We start from the raw sequence: 15,819 nt of genomic DNA, 5'->3' as shown, positions 1-15,819 counted from the left end.
GACATACAGACAGACGGACGGACATTACTAGATCTACTCAAAATTGTCTGAAACGGATATCGTACAAACATACTTGGGGTCTAAAACCATTATTTCTATGAGGCACATTTTTGGTCGTATCAAAGTGTAAATACCCTCTCTAGCCTAAAGGCTGAGGGTATAAATAGCACCAGCATCTAAGGCTATCGGCTAAGGATCAGCAATGAAACTACCATGAAGCCCAACACTCTTCCAAAAGCCTCCAATGCTGTGCCGCTCTCTTACACTACCTCCTATTCTGTTACCACCAGTTAGAAAACAGAACTGACTACAAGTGACCGACTACAAGAACTGAGTCTTAAATCCCTCCAGTTGGTAGAACTTCGTAGAAATCTTGCGGGTCTGCGGAGATGAATAAGGTTGTGGGAAAAATATATCTGAAATTAATAAAGTCTCGTAAATATGCAGATCTGTGTAAAATAAGAGCAGGAGACACTCGTTAGATAATCTCTGATGATCTGAAATTATCGAACATGCCGGAGCTATGGTAGTGGATGGTCCCAAAGTTTATCTGAAGAGACAGTTAAATTGAGAGAGAGAGAAGAACAATTGATGGCTCTGAAGATAAGTATGTGATAGCACGACCACCTCAAAGACTTTTAGAACTACGAAGAAAAGGCCAAAGAAGTCTCAGAGTCCAGGACTGAGTCCTTCCATTGCCTAAACTCCTAAACCCTCACGAGGCTAACGAAAGCAAAACTGAATATTTATGACTCTTTAATAGCACGACCACTTCAAAGACTATTAGCTATCAGCGGATCAAATGAGAGTGACCAGAAGGATGAGGACAGACTAAAATCCCTACAGTTGGTAGAACTTCTCAGAAAAATCTGTGGCGAAGTCAAGACTCTTCCGAGAGGTTTCAGGAACGAGTCCCTCAGTTACACACATAAACGTTTACAAGCATGAAGTAAGTGAAAAACATGGTGAGCAGAGGGAGGGAGAGAGAAGATTAAAATCCCTTCGTTGGGTAGCACTTCGCAGAAACCTTGCCAGTTTGCAAAGATGACTAAGGTTAGTAGGAAAACTATGACTGGAGAGACGGCAGCCTCAAATTTTTGCGAAAACCACCTGAGTCTATCCAGAGCAACAGCTAATCGATAGATTATGTCAGATGGATCTAAGAGTATCCATTATTGACAAGGTTAACGACAGACTGACATGCCTGGGTGGGGAGTTAAATCCACCATAGTGGACGAGAGCATGTCATTGTTTTGCCATTCTGGAAGTATGTTCGACACCTCATGCAGATGGTCCACTGAAGTCATGAAGAGGCACCCTGCTACCATCGATCAGGAATTCAACTTTGTTCTTTTCTCCACAGTTCATGTGGTGAACAGAATGGCCGCAAACTTAGTGGCTGATATTTGATTGATCAAATAAGAGTTCAGTCGTTCACAAATTACATTAGGGAACGTGCCTAACGTTAAGATATTACAAGTATCTGCGTACGTCATGATCTCAAGAGGCTGGATGGGATGGAATACAGTAAATGCAGAGGTTAAACAATTCCGGAGATATCACCCCACCTTGGGGAACTCCATGTTTCTTTCATTAGAATTCTTGGTCCTGAATTCCACATACGACTGGCGGCCACAAACATATAATTGATTATCCATCGTTTCAAACTTAACCGGAGGGTAGTCCGGTCGATGTCTTCAAACAGCGCGGAGTGCTTGACAGCATCAAAGGCTTTTGATAAGTCGAGCGCCACCATCACTGTTCTCTCACACGGGAGGCTAGCGAAAGTTTGAGAACTCAGGTGAGATAATCAACTCCCGGCTCATCCAGTTGTTTCAGCATGACCATTAAGAGATACTGCCAGGGCCTAACGTTTGGATGATTTAGCATTTTTGATGGCATTTGCAATATCATCCATTATAAATTGTGGTGGTTCCTCCTCGACAGGAAAAGATCTAATGCTATTCAGTACTCTTCTCTTCGACCTATCACTCTCGGGGAGTCCTATCGTGATGCTCCACAAATTGTAGATTAAAATAACTTACGCACCTTTTCGGACCAGTCAGCGCAGCGTCGCCAAACGTCAGGTCCTAACTTCCTTCTTTCCAGAATTCGAGAGTTACTTAACTGGTAATTTCGAATGAAAGTTTTTCTATCAACAGAACGCTTCCATAATAAGAGGTCTTCTCTCAATGGAAAATATCAATAGGAGGTCTGCTATCATAAGACTGCCTTAATAAAGGACTCCTATTAATATGATAGCTCGTGGTAACATAGTCCTTCTATATCGTTTTGGAATTTATCAGTGTGAAATCTCAAAATTAGGTCATGTATCAATTTAAGACACAAAATAGGCAGGTTTTCTGTCAATGAAAGATGGAGATGTAAGACATATTATATAATAAGATGTCTCTTATTTAAACAATACCTCAATAGGAGGTCTTCGATCTTTACAGAACCTCTATAGAAGATATCCTATCAAGAAAAGACTTCAACCAATGGAATTTATCCGCGAAAGATGCTTAAATGTGGTCTCTATCAAAGGAAGACCTCAATGGGATTCATGGTATTGGAACACATCGATCAAGCGTTTTCTTAATGCATGAATTATACTACGATTGGTTTAGGCCTCCTGCAATGACATGGCACGATTTGCCAGAAAATAAAACACTGTGAAATTTAAATTCCTTTTAAAAATGTAGTAAAAACACAGTATTTTCTGTTTAATCAAAATCTGCCCAATGTAAAATCTAAAAAAAAACTGAAACCTTTCCCTGGCAAAAATTCCACATTTAATTAATATTCGCAAAAGACAACAAACACACATACACAGCATAAGAATTTATTCGCCAGTTTCCTTAGTCGTTATTCTACTACTCTACACTACACTACTCCTCTGTCGTCTTCTTATCCTCAGCTCAGTCTGTTGTTGTCATTTCTTAAGTCGGCTGTTTGACTTCCTTTTCCTTTGTTGTCGCTTTTGGGTACGCGTGCAAGGCTGTTAACCCTCTCCGAAACCTCACCTTTTGTCCACAAAACATGGTAACCATATACGAATTTTATGCATTGTCACGCTACTACATATTTTATACATTATACTATGTAGTATATGTATTTTATTAGTGTATACGTGTAGCGTAGAACATACACATACTATACAAAAATAGCAATAACAGAAATGTTGCCCAAGACTCGTGACATTGTTGTTGTTGCTGTTCTGCCCATTCTATGCGTCAAATGTTGGTGTGGGTCATGGTTTGCATGCTAAGAAGAGGCTTGACTCAACTTTACTTCTTAGCACAAACAAACACATGCCGAAAATTTTCGTAGCTGCTACTATGCCACTATAACAACAACAACAACGTCATTATGAAATGGAACTTTGGAACAGCAACTGTTACAGACAATGTTTGTTGTTCTGTTCCGTTCTTTTTTTGTTTTACTTTATTTTTGGGTGGTTTATTTTTGTTATTGGCCCCCATAAAAATGTCTCGCAGTGTGAGCGAGAGTGGGAAGTGTGGAAGTAGTAGGATTTTTAATTTTATAGGAGATTGCTACAGTGTATTTAAAAAAGTTGTGATTTCAGATTGGGGTTTGGATGGAATTACACATTATTTTTATCAATTTTCGAAATGATGTTTTTCCTTATCTGCTTGGCAGTCGTGTAGTAGCAAAATAATTTATTTTATTATGGTTTAACGAAGAACCTTTACTTGATTTAGTTTGCGCGAGTTTCAAAATCTTTATTTTATACGTAAATTCACCAAGAAAAGGGCATCTTATAAGCAAAAGTTTATAAAATTTTGCTTTTAGTCGTTCTCGATTGATAGAAGACCGCTTATCGACAGACCTCAATAGGAGAACACAGTATGAAGAATCTGTATTAGCTCTCGTATCATAAGGAACCCAAAATAGAAAGTCTGCTATAAATAAAATGCCTCGATAGGAGGCCCCATGTCAAACTATGATCTCAGTAGAAGACATCTATAGAACACTTTCTATCAGTAAAGCTCTCGCGAAAAAGGATGGAACATCGCGATACAAATGAGACGATTTTGGTCAATGAACAGCATAAAGGGGGATCTAATCACCTCCCATGTGGATAATGTGGGTAGTAGGTTAAGAAGGATTTGAACCAGTATGATATGAAGAGGTGGGACGGCTCTAAAATGAAATGAAACGGTGCGCCTCAACTAACTTTAAATGTAAAGTGCTTACACCTGGAAAGTTTTTGCGGATTCTGAAACTATAATGTTCATAGATGAGAAAATTCAAAAAACAACAAGTAAAAAAGTATCAGTCGGCTTTGCCGACAGAGATATAGCCTCAACGTATGTGAATTAAAACTTTCATCCACGGACAGATCGACACAATTATTGAACTTTTGTATGCGGAGGTAACATAAAGAGAAGATCGATATCGGCCATTTTAGAAGTTAAACTAAATTTGGACAAAATATAAGGAGATCCAAGGTTTGGATAAATTTGGTTGCCCCGTTCAAGGAATGTCGTGCACACCATTTTAGTGAAATTTTTTAAATATTGGAGGGAAGTACAGGAAGTTGTTGCCAATCTTCGAACCGGAACAAAGTTTGGACACCTTTGGGACTGTTTTCTCAAGAAGCATGGACTTGCCCCTGAAAAAGCATTTACCGTAGTAATTGAGGCAGCGAATGTAAGTTGCTTCAACAGAAATCAAAGTGATTCGAGAGCAGGTCTTAAAGTGAATTTATTCAAAATTTTGTGTGGGAGGTACCCGAATGAGTAGACAAATATAGTCGATATTCAAATCTATGTATATCAGGTTGTTGGCAGATGTATTAGGATGAGTATAGTATGGACCAAATCTGTCACTCTGGGGAGGTACCTGAAGGTGTGGACCGATATGGCTTATCTTCGAACTTATACTAAGTATGGACAAAATATTAAGAAGGCCAAATTTTGAACCGAGTCTGCAGATCCCAGAGTTATCTTGCGCTCCAACCACTAAACACGGTGTCATAGGGGGTTTTTGCACTTTTCAGGCTATTTTCTCAGGAAGTATGGACTTGCCCCAGATGAAATTTGTACCGTCATATGGGGGCGGTGAATACAAGTTGTTACAACAAAAATCGAAGCGATTTGAGAGCAGGTCCTAAACTGAACTTTTCCGAACTTTTGTGTGGGTGATAGCCGAAGAAGTGGACCGATCGTGTCCATATTGGAACATCATCTAAACCTGGTAGAAATTTCACGATGTGCACAGTATGCGCCAAATCGGTTACTTCCTTCAAGAGTTAACGTGCACACACATTTTCCGAACATTTTTGAACATTTGTGGGGGAGGTACCGGAAGGAGTGGATCAATATAACCCATCTTCGAACTTAAACTAAGTTTGGACAAAATATCACGAATGCAATATTTTAAAGCGAATCGGTTGATCCGTTCAAGAGTTATCGTGCACTCCAGCCAGCCAGACAGACAGACGGACGGACAGTGCTAAATCAACTTCAAATTATCTGAAACGGATTTCGTCCAAACAAACTAGGGTCTAAAACCGCTATTTCGATGAGGCAAATTTTGCCCGTATGAAAGTGTATATACCCTCGTTAGCATAAATGCTGGGGGCATAAAAAACGCCTGAGGAATTTTTAAATAACTGAAGGTCAAAGGTCAAATTTTTAGGGTTTTTGGGGTTTCAGGATTTTACGTGAAAACAGCGAGTCCTATCAACATGGGACTAGGGAAAATGTTGAAACTCTGCTAAATCTCTACAACATTGACATTTATGATTTCAGTAAGGTATGGTTATCGTAGCCACAAGACTGAGAGCACAGTGAGTAGGGAGCGATCTCCAAACATACCATCAACATATATTCAGGGTTACAACAGGTGATTCAGTATAATATATTGGATCCACCGCGGTGCAATGGTATGCACACCCGCCTTGCACGCTAAAAGTCAAGTGTTCGATTCCCAGGTCAGACAACATCTCATTTTCAACGGTGGCAAAATACCCCTCAGTATAATGGCGTAATTTCCTGAGTATTTGAGCCCTGAAGAACTTCTCTACAAATGCTGTCGTAAGATACGCCGTTCTGACAGGGAAATAAAAAATAGGTCCCATATCATTGAGCCAATATGAATCATTGATATGCAAGAAGTCTACCTCGTTCCTTCTGGGATGTATGTTTGGATACCCGATAGAAGTGTAGTTACCTAGTTTGAAATACTAATTCCAGACATACACGTTTGGATCGATCGAATCCTAGCATAACTGACTGTTGGAAACTGCTGTTAGAGGGCGGTAAACGGGTCGGGGAATTCTTATTGAAGAATCGAAAACAAAGAATCCCCTTCCGACTGTCGTATTATAACACACTTCAGGTGGTGATCCAATCGATTACATAGTTTCTGAACTGAGAAGACTACATAAATTCTAAACACTGTTGGGTGCACATTATATGGGTATCGTGACTATTTAGTAAAAAACAGAAAACAAACCCCGGTAAGCCTAGACAATGCTAAGCTCCTAAGTGTTCCGGCGCGTTTAGAGTAAAAAGCATGGGTATCAATTTACCACCTTTCCCTTTGGAATTATGAGGAGATACGAAAAAAACACCAAAACCCTAAGGGAAACACAGATGAGGACAAAAAATGAAGCTGCTATTGTTACGTAGAGTAGATATTCGTAGACTGACAGGTATTATTAAACATTAAGCTTTCGGAAACCTCAGAATCCAGCTCCTAGGAAAGGACAAAATTCAGGAACTTAAACAAATCAGAAAATTCCTGAAATGATAAACTAATAAAAATTAAGATCTAACTACCTGCATTTGGTCGAGAGCGCACAACACGTCTACGCTTATTTCGACATGTGGAGATTTAAATTACCCCTTCTTTAAACCTATTTGATCCTTATTCTGATATTTTTCGCAGGGAGTGTACATCTTCAACACTTTTTAAACCTAAGTTTTTTTTCAACATTTTTTAAACCTAAGTTTTTGTTTCGTATATTAATTTTTTTATTGAGTGCAAACAATTAGAATGTATTGTGTTTAGCTTACCTTGACAAATATAGTATAGCCAGCGTTCATTTACTGAAAAGATATTAAAGAAAAATTATTAGAAATTTTTTAACTTTAGAAAAAAAATTACCTAGTATTATTATAGAACGTTCACTCTACGTTCGGTGCAAATCTAGTTAAAATTCTTACATTGAGTAGTTTTTATATAATCCTCTATAGGTAAACATATAAATATATACATAAAACCAGTAAGGAAAGCATGAAAGTCGGTCGGCACCGGCTATAAACTCTCAGAAACGATTTCCTTGATAAAAAATTAAAAAAAAAACAAGTAAAAAAGTATCAGTCGGCTTTGCCGACAGAGATATACCCTCAGCCCGTGCAAATTGAAACACTTTTTTCACAAAAAACTTATGTATTTAGGGGGTTTCAAAATTTTGGTCGGAACCGACAGAAATGTTGATTAGGATTAAAGTTCAAAATTTTTGCGGAAAGGAACTTAAAGGAATGGACCGACATAGACCATGGGGGTGCCATAGGGGGTTTTTACACCCTTCGGGCTGTTTTCTCAAGAAGTATGGACTTGCCCCTAAAACAACTTTTACCATCGTTATTGAGGCAGCGAATGCAAGTTGCTTCAACAAAAATCAAAGTGATTCAATATCAGGTGTTAAAGTGAACTTATCCAAAATTTTGTGTGGGAGGTACGGGATGGAGTATACAAATATAGTCCATATTCGAACCTGATCCATATCTGGTAGATATTATGAGAATGTGTAAAGTATGGACCAAATCGGTCACTCCCATCAAGAGTTATCGTGCGCACAATTTTTCCGAATATTTTTGAACTTTTGTGGGGTAGGTACCTGAAGGAGTGCACCGATATGACTTATCTACGAACTTAACGTAAGTTTGGAAACAATATTACGAAGGCCAAATTTTGGCCGGCATCGGCATTTCCGTTCGAGAATTATCTTGCGCTTCCACCCATAAATATGGTGTCATAGGGTTTGTTTTTCAACTTTCAGGCATTTTTTAGGAAGTATGGACTTGCCCCTGAGGAAACTTGTACCTTCGTATAGGAGACAGCGAATACAAGATGTTAAAACAAAAGCCAAGGCGATTCGAGAGCAGGTCCTAAACTGAACTTTTCCGAAATTTTGTGTGGAAGGTACTCGAAGGAGTTTACCGATTGAGTCCATATTGGAACCTCATCTAAGTCTGGTAGAAATTTCATAACGTGCAAAGTATGGACCAAATCGGTTACTCCCTTCAAGAGTTATCGTACGCACAAATTTTCCAAACATTTTCGAACTTTTGTGGGGGAGGTACCGGAAGGAGTGGACCGATATAATCCATCTTTGAACTTGAACTAAGTTTGGACAAAATATTACGAAAGCCAAATTTTGGACCCAATCGGCAGATCCGTTCCGTTATCTTGCGCTCCAACCACTACACACGGTGTCATAGGGTTTTTTGTAACTTTCAGGCTATTTTCTCAGGAAGTATGGACTTGCCCCTAATGAAACTTACAGCGTCGTATAGAGGACAGCGAATACAACTTGCGTAAACAAAAATCAAAGCGATTGGAGACCAGGTCCTAAACTGAACATTTTCGAAATTTTGTGTGGGAGGTACCTGAAGGATTGGACCGATTGAGTCCATATTGGAACCTCATCTAAGTTTGGTAGAAATTACACGATGTGCAAAGTATGGACCAAATCGGTTATTCCCTACAAGAGTTATCGTGCGCACAAGTTTTGCGACAATTTTTGAACATTTGTGGGGGAGGTACCTGAAGGAGTGGACCTATATGGCCCATCTTCGAACTTAAATCGAATCTGGACAAAATATTTCGATACCCAAAATTTGAAGCGAATCGATTTATCCGTTCGAGAGTTATCGTGCGCACCAGCCAGCCAGACAGACAGACGGACAGACAGACGGACGGACATTGCTAGATCTACTCAAAATTGTCAGAAACGGATATCGTACAAACATACTTGGGGTCTAAAACCATTATTTCGATGAGGCACATTTTTGGTCGTATCAAAGTGTAAATACCCTCTTTAGCCTAAAGGCTGAGGGTATAAAAATAAATAAATAAACAAGTAAGAGCAGGCTATAGTCGGACAGGGCCGACCATGTGATACCCTATACCACTATAGATTTGCAATATCTTTCCTCCATGGATAAATATAACCTGTACATTACAAATTTTACCAATTTTCACACAAAAGTTTTGGTCCATTTAACCCGCTAAATATTATCCGATATTCATGTTGCTTTTCACACGCCTTCTCCATCATAAACTTAACTTTTGTGTAAAATTTCGCGGCGATCGAACTATTATTGCGACCTACAGAGCGGCTACAAAATCGACCAAAAATTTTGTTTTTGGTCCATTTCATCCCTTTAATATTTCACGATCATCGCCAAAAACTAATCAGTTCTATTCTGGTACAACCCCGACCTTCATACTAAATTTCGTGACAATCGGTCCATAATTGCGGCCTGTAGCTTGATTACAATTTTTAATGGACGGACAGACGGACGGACGGACGGACGGACACACATAGCTAAATCGCTTTATCTCGTCGAGATATGAAGTTTGGTATACCACATGAGGGGTCTACGACGAATATTTCGCGGCGTTACATGAATTTTTGGGAAAACAAACTTATTATACCCTTTTCCACATTGTGGTATAGGGTATAAAAACAAAACTGCAAATGCATTCACTTATTTCTGTATCAACAAAACCGATATAGAATTGGATGTAAAAAATTTCACCGTTCAGAGCAGGTGTGATATACGACCACAAAAGTTTTTATGTATATTTACGGAGTTCTCATATTTGCCAAACTCACTTATTAGTGAGCTCGGGTTGAAATGTAATTACATACAATTCTTTGGTTTCAAGGCAAAAATACTAAGAGAACTGATGAGGATATGTAGCGAAATATGAAACTATATTCTTCTCTTCTTTTAATACCTTTCTTTTATTTAAATAAATTTGTCATGCCGTATGTATCACATTGAAATATTTATCGGAGACCCTATAACGTATATATATTCTTGATCAGGATAAAATTCAAAGTCGATATAACCATGTCCGTCCGTCCGTCTGTTGAAATCAAGATACAGCTCGCAATTTTAAAGATAGAGCTTTGTTATTTAGTATAGAAGTTTCTATTACTCCTAGGATGTTTAGTATTGCAAATGGGCTATATCGATCCATGTTTTGATATATCCCCCAGAGAACGGTACCACCCGATTTTCGGTATTTTGAAGGTTTTAGTTGGCACCAATCAGCACAAATAGAAATAAGCGGAGAACTGACGGAAACCATTATTATATCTAAAGGTGTCAGGCAAGGATGTATTCTTTCCCCTTTACTCTTTAACATCTACTCTGAAAAAATATTTCAAGAGGCTTTTAGCAACGTTCAAAAAGGTATATATTTAATAATATAAGATATGCGGATGACACAACAATACTGTGTAATAGCATGCGTGGACTGAAATATCTAATGCATCAACTATCCACATACAGCCAATCTTAGGGGCTAACAAGTAAGAAAAGCGTTAAGTTCGGTCGGGCCGAACTTTTTATACCCTCCACCACAAATTTCAGCCATTTCGGTGGATTAATGTGGCCACAACCTTCAAAATACCGAAATTCGGAAGGTACCGTTCTATGGGGGCTATATGATGGCGTGGACCTATACCTACAAATTTCTGGGGGAAATTTTTATACGCCTAAAGAAGACTAAATACCAAATTTCAGCCATATCGGTGTGATAATGAGGCTAAAACGTTCAAAATATCGAAAATCGGGAGATATTGTATTATGGGGGCTATATCAACACGTGGACCCAGATAAACATTTTATGGTAGAAATGTTTCTTAGCCTCTGGAAACACAAAATACAAAGTTACAACCGATTCTTTGGTCAAATGGGTCTAATACATTCAAAATATATTAAAATGACGCGTACTTTATAAGGGGTCTTATGTGGGGACTAATCCAAAACGTGGACCTATATAACCCAACTTTGGTAGGAATGTTTTCTGGCCTCTGAAGACACAAAATACCAAATTACAACCAATTCTGTGGTCAAATGGGTCTAATACATTCAAAATATATTAAAATGACGCGTACTTTATATGGGACCTTATATGGGGGCTATACCAAAACGTGGACCTATATAACCCAACTTTGGTAGGAATATTTTTTGGCCTCTGGAGACACAAAGTACCAAATTACAACCAATTCGGTGGTAAAATGGGCCAAATATCTTAAAAATTCCTTAAAACGACGACGCGTCACGCGTCATTTTGTATGGGGGCTATACGAAAGCGTGGACCTACATAGCCCGCTTTCAATACCAAAAGTCCTACGTAAATATAACATATTTTCCCAAAATTTCATCAACCTACGTCAATCCGTTCGGACGCTAGAGTGATTTCCACAGACGGACAGACGGACAGACGGACAGACGGACAGACGGACAGACGGACGGACATGGCTATATCGATGTAGAATTGCACGCTGATCAAGAATATATATACTTTGTGGGGTCTACAATGATTATTTCGAGTAGTTACAAACGTAGTGACAAACTTAATATACCCCCATCCTATGGTGGAGGGTATAAAAATTAATATGCGAAAAACTAAATACATGATAATCAGCAAAAACAACAGTTACAATGGTATCACGCTGCAAGTACAAGACGCCTGCATCGAAAGAGTAAAGAGCTTTAAATATCTTGGATTTAATATCAACGAGAAATGGGATTGCTCAGGAGAAATTAGAAGTCGCATAGACGCTTTTTATAAATACAAAAAAAATTGTCAAGTCATGATGACAACAAAGCGACGATTTATAAAAACATATGTTTGGTCAGTTCTGCTATATGCCGTTGAGACATGGACTTTAAAATCAGCAGACATAAAAAGATTGGAGGCATTCGAAATCTGAATATATAGGCGTGTACTGAGAATATCATGGACTGATTTCATACCAAATGCCAAAATCCTGAGAAAAATGCACTGCGAGAGGGAGTTGATCGATTTGATAAAGAGAAGGAAGACAGCATACCTAGGACATATTATGAGAAACCCCAAATTGCTACAAAATATACTACGGACAACTATTGCTGGCAGACCCGAAAGAGGAACAAAAGAAACTATATGGCTGACAATATCCAAGCATGGACTGGACTATTTCCGATATTTTAACCCTTCGTTGGACACCAATATTGTTTGTCATATTCGTAACACATGAGTCTGGCTAGACCCATACAATTATTTATATTTTTTAGTAAACTTAATTAACATTTTTATATTAAAAGTTGTAGAATATGTTTAAAGGATCTTTATCTTTAATGAATAATCCTTATTTGTATAATTGTCTAGAATACAAGTGTAACCCTATTTGCAAGTGATTTTTTAGGTTGTGGTACATTCAGTGATTTCAAACCCTGCCTTTGGGACCTTTTTATGTGCAATTTTGAAGACATGGTAGGGTGAAATATGACAAGTTTCATAAAAGGGCATTCATTTTGTCAAGTAATGTAGGAAAAATCAAATTTCGGAAATTTTTCAATAAAAAATGGGTGGGTTCTGGCCAGACTCATGTGTTACGAATGTGCTATGTATGTCAAAAAATCCTTGTAGCTCGTTTTCTGGTGATCCTTTTGACTTCACGTTTCCTTCATTTGAAAGGTAAGAAAATTTCATGAAGCTACCTGGAATCTCATAGCTTTATTGTAACCCAGTTTAAAATGCAAAATAAAATGAAAAAGGCCTGGCCAGACTCTGGTGTCCAAAGGAGGGTTAAAGATTGTCGCATCAATATTCCACCGACATGGAATATTTGGTCTTCATTTGGGGTATAAACGTTCCATATGAAATTTGTCGGCATAGGTCCACGCCCCCATAGATCGGTACCACCCGATTTTAGCCTTGTTATCACATCGAAAAGGCTGAAATTTCTTAGACTTCGTTGGGGTACAAAACTTTAAAATAGCCTTTTCTGACTGAAACCGTCGGTATAGGTCCACGTTTCGATATAGCCCACGTTTCGGTACGGTACCCCCGATTTTCGTAATTCTGAAGGTTTTGATGACAATATCTCACCGAAACACTGAAATTTGTTATTTAGTGTTCCATGGGGTTATAAAATATTCCAGAGGGTAATTATCAATATAAGTCCGCGGCTTCCTATATACCCCATAGAAGCGTACCTCTTGATTTTCGGTATTTTGATAGTTTTACCGAAATATTGAAATTTTGGTATTTAGTATTCTTTGAGTCTAAAAACTGTCCGCTAGAAATTATAGGTATAAATCGACGTTTTGATCTAGCCCCTCCCGAATTTCGGCATTTTGAAGGTTAATGTTTTACCGAACTTGCTTAAATTTTTCATATACGAAAGGAAACTAATTGTTTCATTTTACTTCAATAAAACTCGTGATGGAAGGTTCGGCCTGGCCGGATTTAACGCCTTTCTTAGTTTGTTTTCAAATTTCTGGAGAAAGAAATAGCTATTTCTCGGAAACTATAACCGATATTGTATTTTTTTTCTTATATAGGTAGAATTGTGGCCTTTAAAACCCGTTTTAATAAATTACCGAAGCGTTTACACAACATGAACTATTTTATTTTTCCTAAGGTTTTAAATTTTATGAAATTCCAAATTTAATGGACTAGAACTTTTGTGAAACAACATGCAAAGATGTCAATATTATAAGATAGGAAAAGTCAATTGTGAAAAATTAACTGTAGGTGGAGTTAACCTTTGTTGCTACGATATCATAGCAACATTCTGTTAAACGAAAACTGTTACTCATTGGAATATTGACAAGAAAAACATTAAAACTCAAGTTTGACGGCATTCGCTTTTGATGTTTTCATTGAATGAACAATAAAAAAAGAAAATAAATAAATTTCAGCCAAAAAACACGACGTTAATGTTTTCTGCCGCGAGAAACGGTAATCAAAAACGATTGGCATTGCTGTTATCAATTCCAGTGAGTTGTGTAGCCATCTGTAACCAAAATTTGGAACTATTAGCATATGTTTTTGGAAAATGCATTTGTTCGGGTCTTTATTGCTATACGTCTTTGCAACATGGAACAATGTTCTGTTTTCACAGAATGATGCCCGACAGTGTCCTCTTTCAGCCCAGTTATATCCTTCTACCCGTCCCGTTGTTTTTCCATACCGTTTCCCATATAAATTATCTTTTTTTATTATATCAGTGTTTAATATATCAGCTTTTATAAGAGTTATATGAGTTTTATAAAAATCCAAGGAGTATTTTTTTATTTTTGGAAAAATTTTAAATTTTTTCAAAAAAACTGTTTCCAAAAAAGGAATTTTTTATGGTTTGTTAATTGGTGTTTGATATTTTTTAAATAGTTCGGACATAAGAAAAACTCAAAAACGTTCAAATTTTGATGCAAAATATGAAAAATAATTCTAATTTTTAACTTTGAACTTGAATTTGTCTGCAACTGCTGAATCGAATTTCATCGTTCAGGATTTATAGGAAAGGTTATTGTGTCCCCTGTCTAGTACAAAAATATGAAATAGCTGTATCCGTTCAAGAGTTATAGACTTGTGATCAGAAAAAAATGATTCTGTACCACTGTGCGACGGTGGCCAAATTCAATATATATTAGTGACAAAAACAAGATAACTAAGAGATGAAAATATTATTGATATTATCGTTATATTTGAAGTAACGGTACCCACGACTTGACGTTTTTTCGCTGAAAAAAATTAAAATACTGAAAATGGTAGGGAAAGATTTAACTTTCAACAATGCCACATTCTACATTTAAGTACAAAATTTTAAGAAATTCCCAAAAATGCTACATTTAGTTATAGAAAATAAGACAACAAAAATAAAAAATTAAAATATCGTTAAAAACTTAAAATGGCAAGGGAAATCGTGGAATTTTGTTACGGTGCTCTTGAAACAAATTTAAATGGAAGCTGCTTACACCTGGGAAGTTTTTGCGGATTCTGAAACTACGATGTTCATAGATCAGAAAAATCAAAAAAAAAAAAATCCCGATTCAAGTTGACATTTTTAATGATATTTCAGGTTTTCGACATTTTGCTTGGAAACCGCAAGACTTTTCAAAATAGGACTAAAGAAAATGTTGTAGCTACAAGATTGACTACTACAAGATTGACTTTAATGATATCTTCGTAGTTTTTACCGATATATAGATATATAAGTTCAAATTAAAACAATGGATTGACTGTATCGCCTCCTTATAAAACAATGTCATGACTGCATTTTCCCAACGTATAAACATTGTACTCGTAGTTTCAGAATCCGCAAAAACTTCCCAGGTGTAAGCACCTTCCATTTAAATTTGTTTCAAAATCACCGTGTTGTTTAATGTTTACTTTTGTTTTAGCTGTGATTTGTGAAAATAACAAATCCCAAATATTGGAACTCCATTGCGTATGATAGTTATTGTATTTCTAATTAATAACAAGCATACGCACTGAGGTGTCAATGTTTTAAAATAAAAAATATTACAAAATATCCCAATAAGGAAAGGATCAAAGTCGAGCGGTGCCGACTATATAATACCCTACACCACCACGATTTCAATATAATTTCTCGACATTTTTCTAGACCAAATTTCGTCACATTTTCTCCATTGCTTTCAAAATAGCCACAATCGGCCGAAAATATATTGCAGTGTAGTAACTCAAAATTTTTCTGTTTTTCAGTAGAGACAACAACCTCTTGATATCTGAGCAGTAACTCGGAAGAAAGGA

The 15,819-nt window shown here is 37.3% G+C and overlaps 1 long non-coding RNA gene across 1 annotated transcript in view; it reads right to left on the bottom strand.

The window, feature by feature from the left end:
* LOC141394811 (uncharacterized) overlaps positions 1–15,819 on the bottom strand; it is a 248,386-nt gene that overhangs the window by 50,447 nt on the left and 182,120 nt on the right. Inside the window, exon 4 of the long non-coding RNA XR_012410492.1 lies at positions 7,047–7,079. This is a non-coding gene — a long non-coding RNA (uncharacterized lncRNA). The remainder of the gene's footprint in view (positions 1–7,046; positions 7,080–15,819) is intronic.

Source organism: Musca autumnalis, unplaced genomic scaffold, assembly GCF_047663935.1.
Source record: "Musca autumnalis isolate F117 unplaced genomic scaffold, ASM4766393v1 scaffold_2, whole genome shotgun sequence".
NCBI classification, from domain to species: domain Eukaryota; kingdom Metazoa; phylum Arthropoda; class Insecta; order Diptera; family Muscidae; genus Musca; species Musca autumnalis.
Note: the sequence above shows the minus strand (reverse complement) of the source record. Positions and strands in the feature narration are given on the sequence as shown.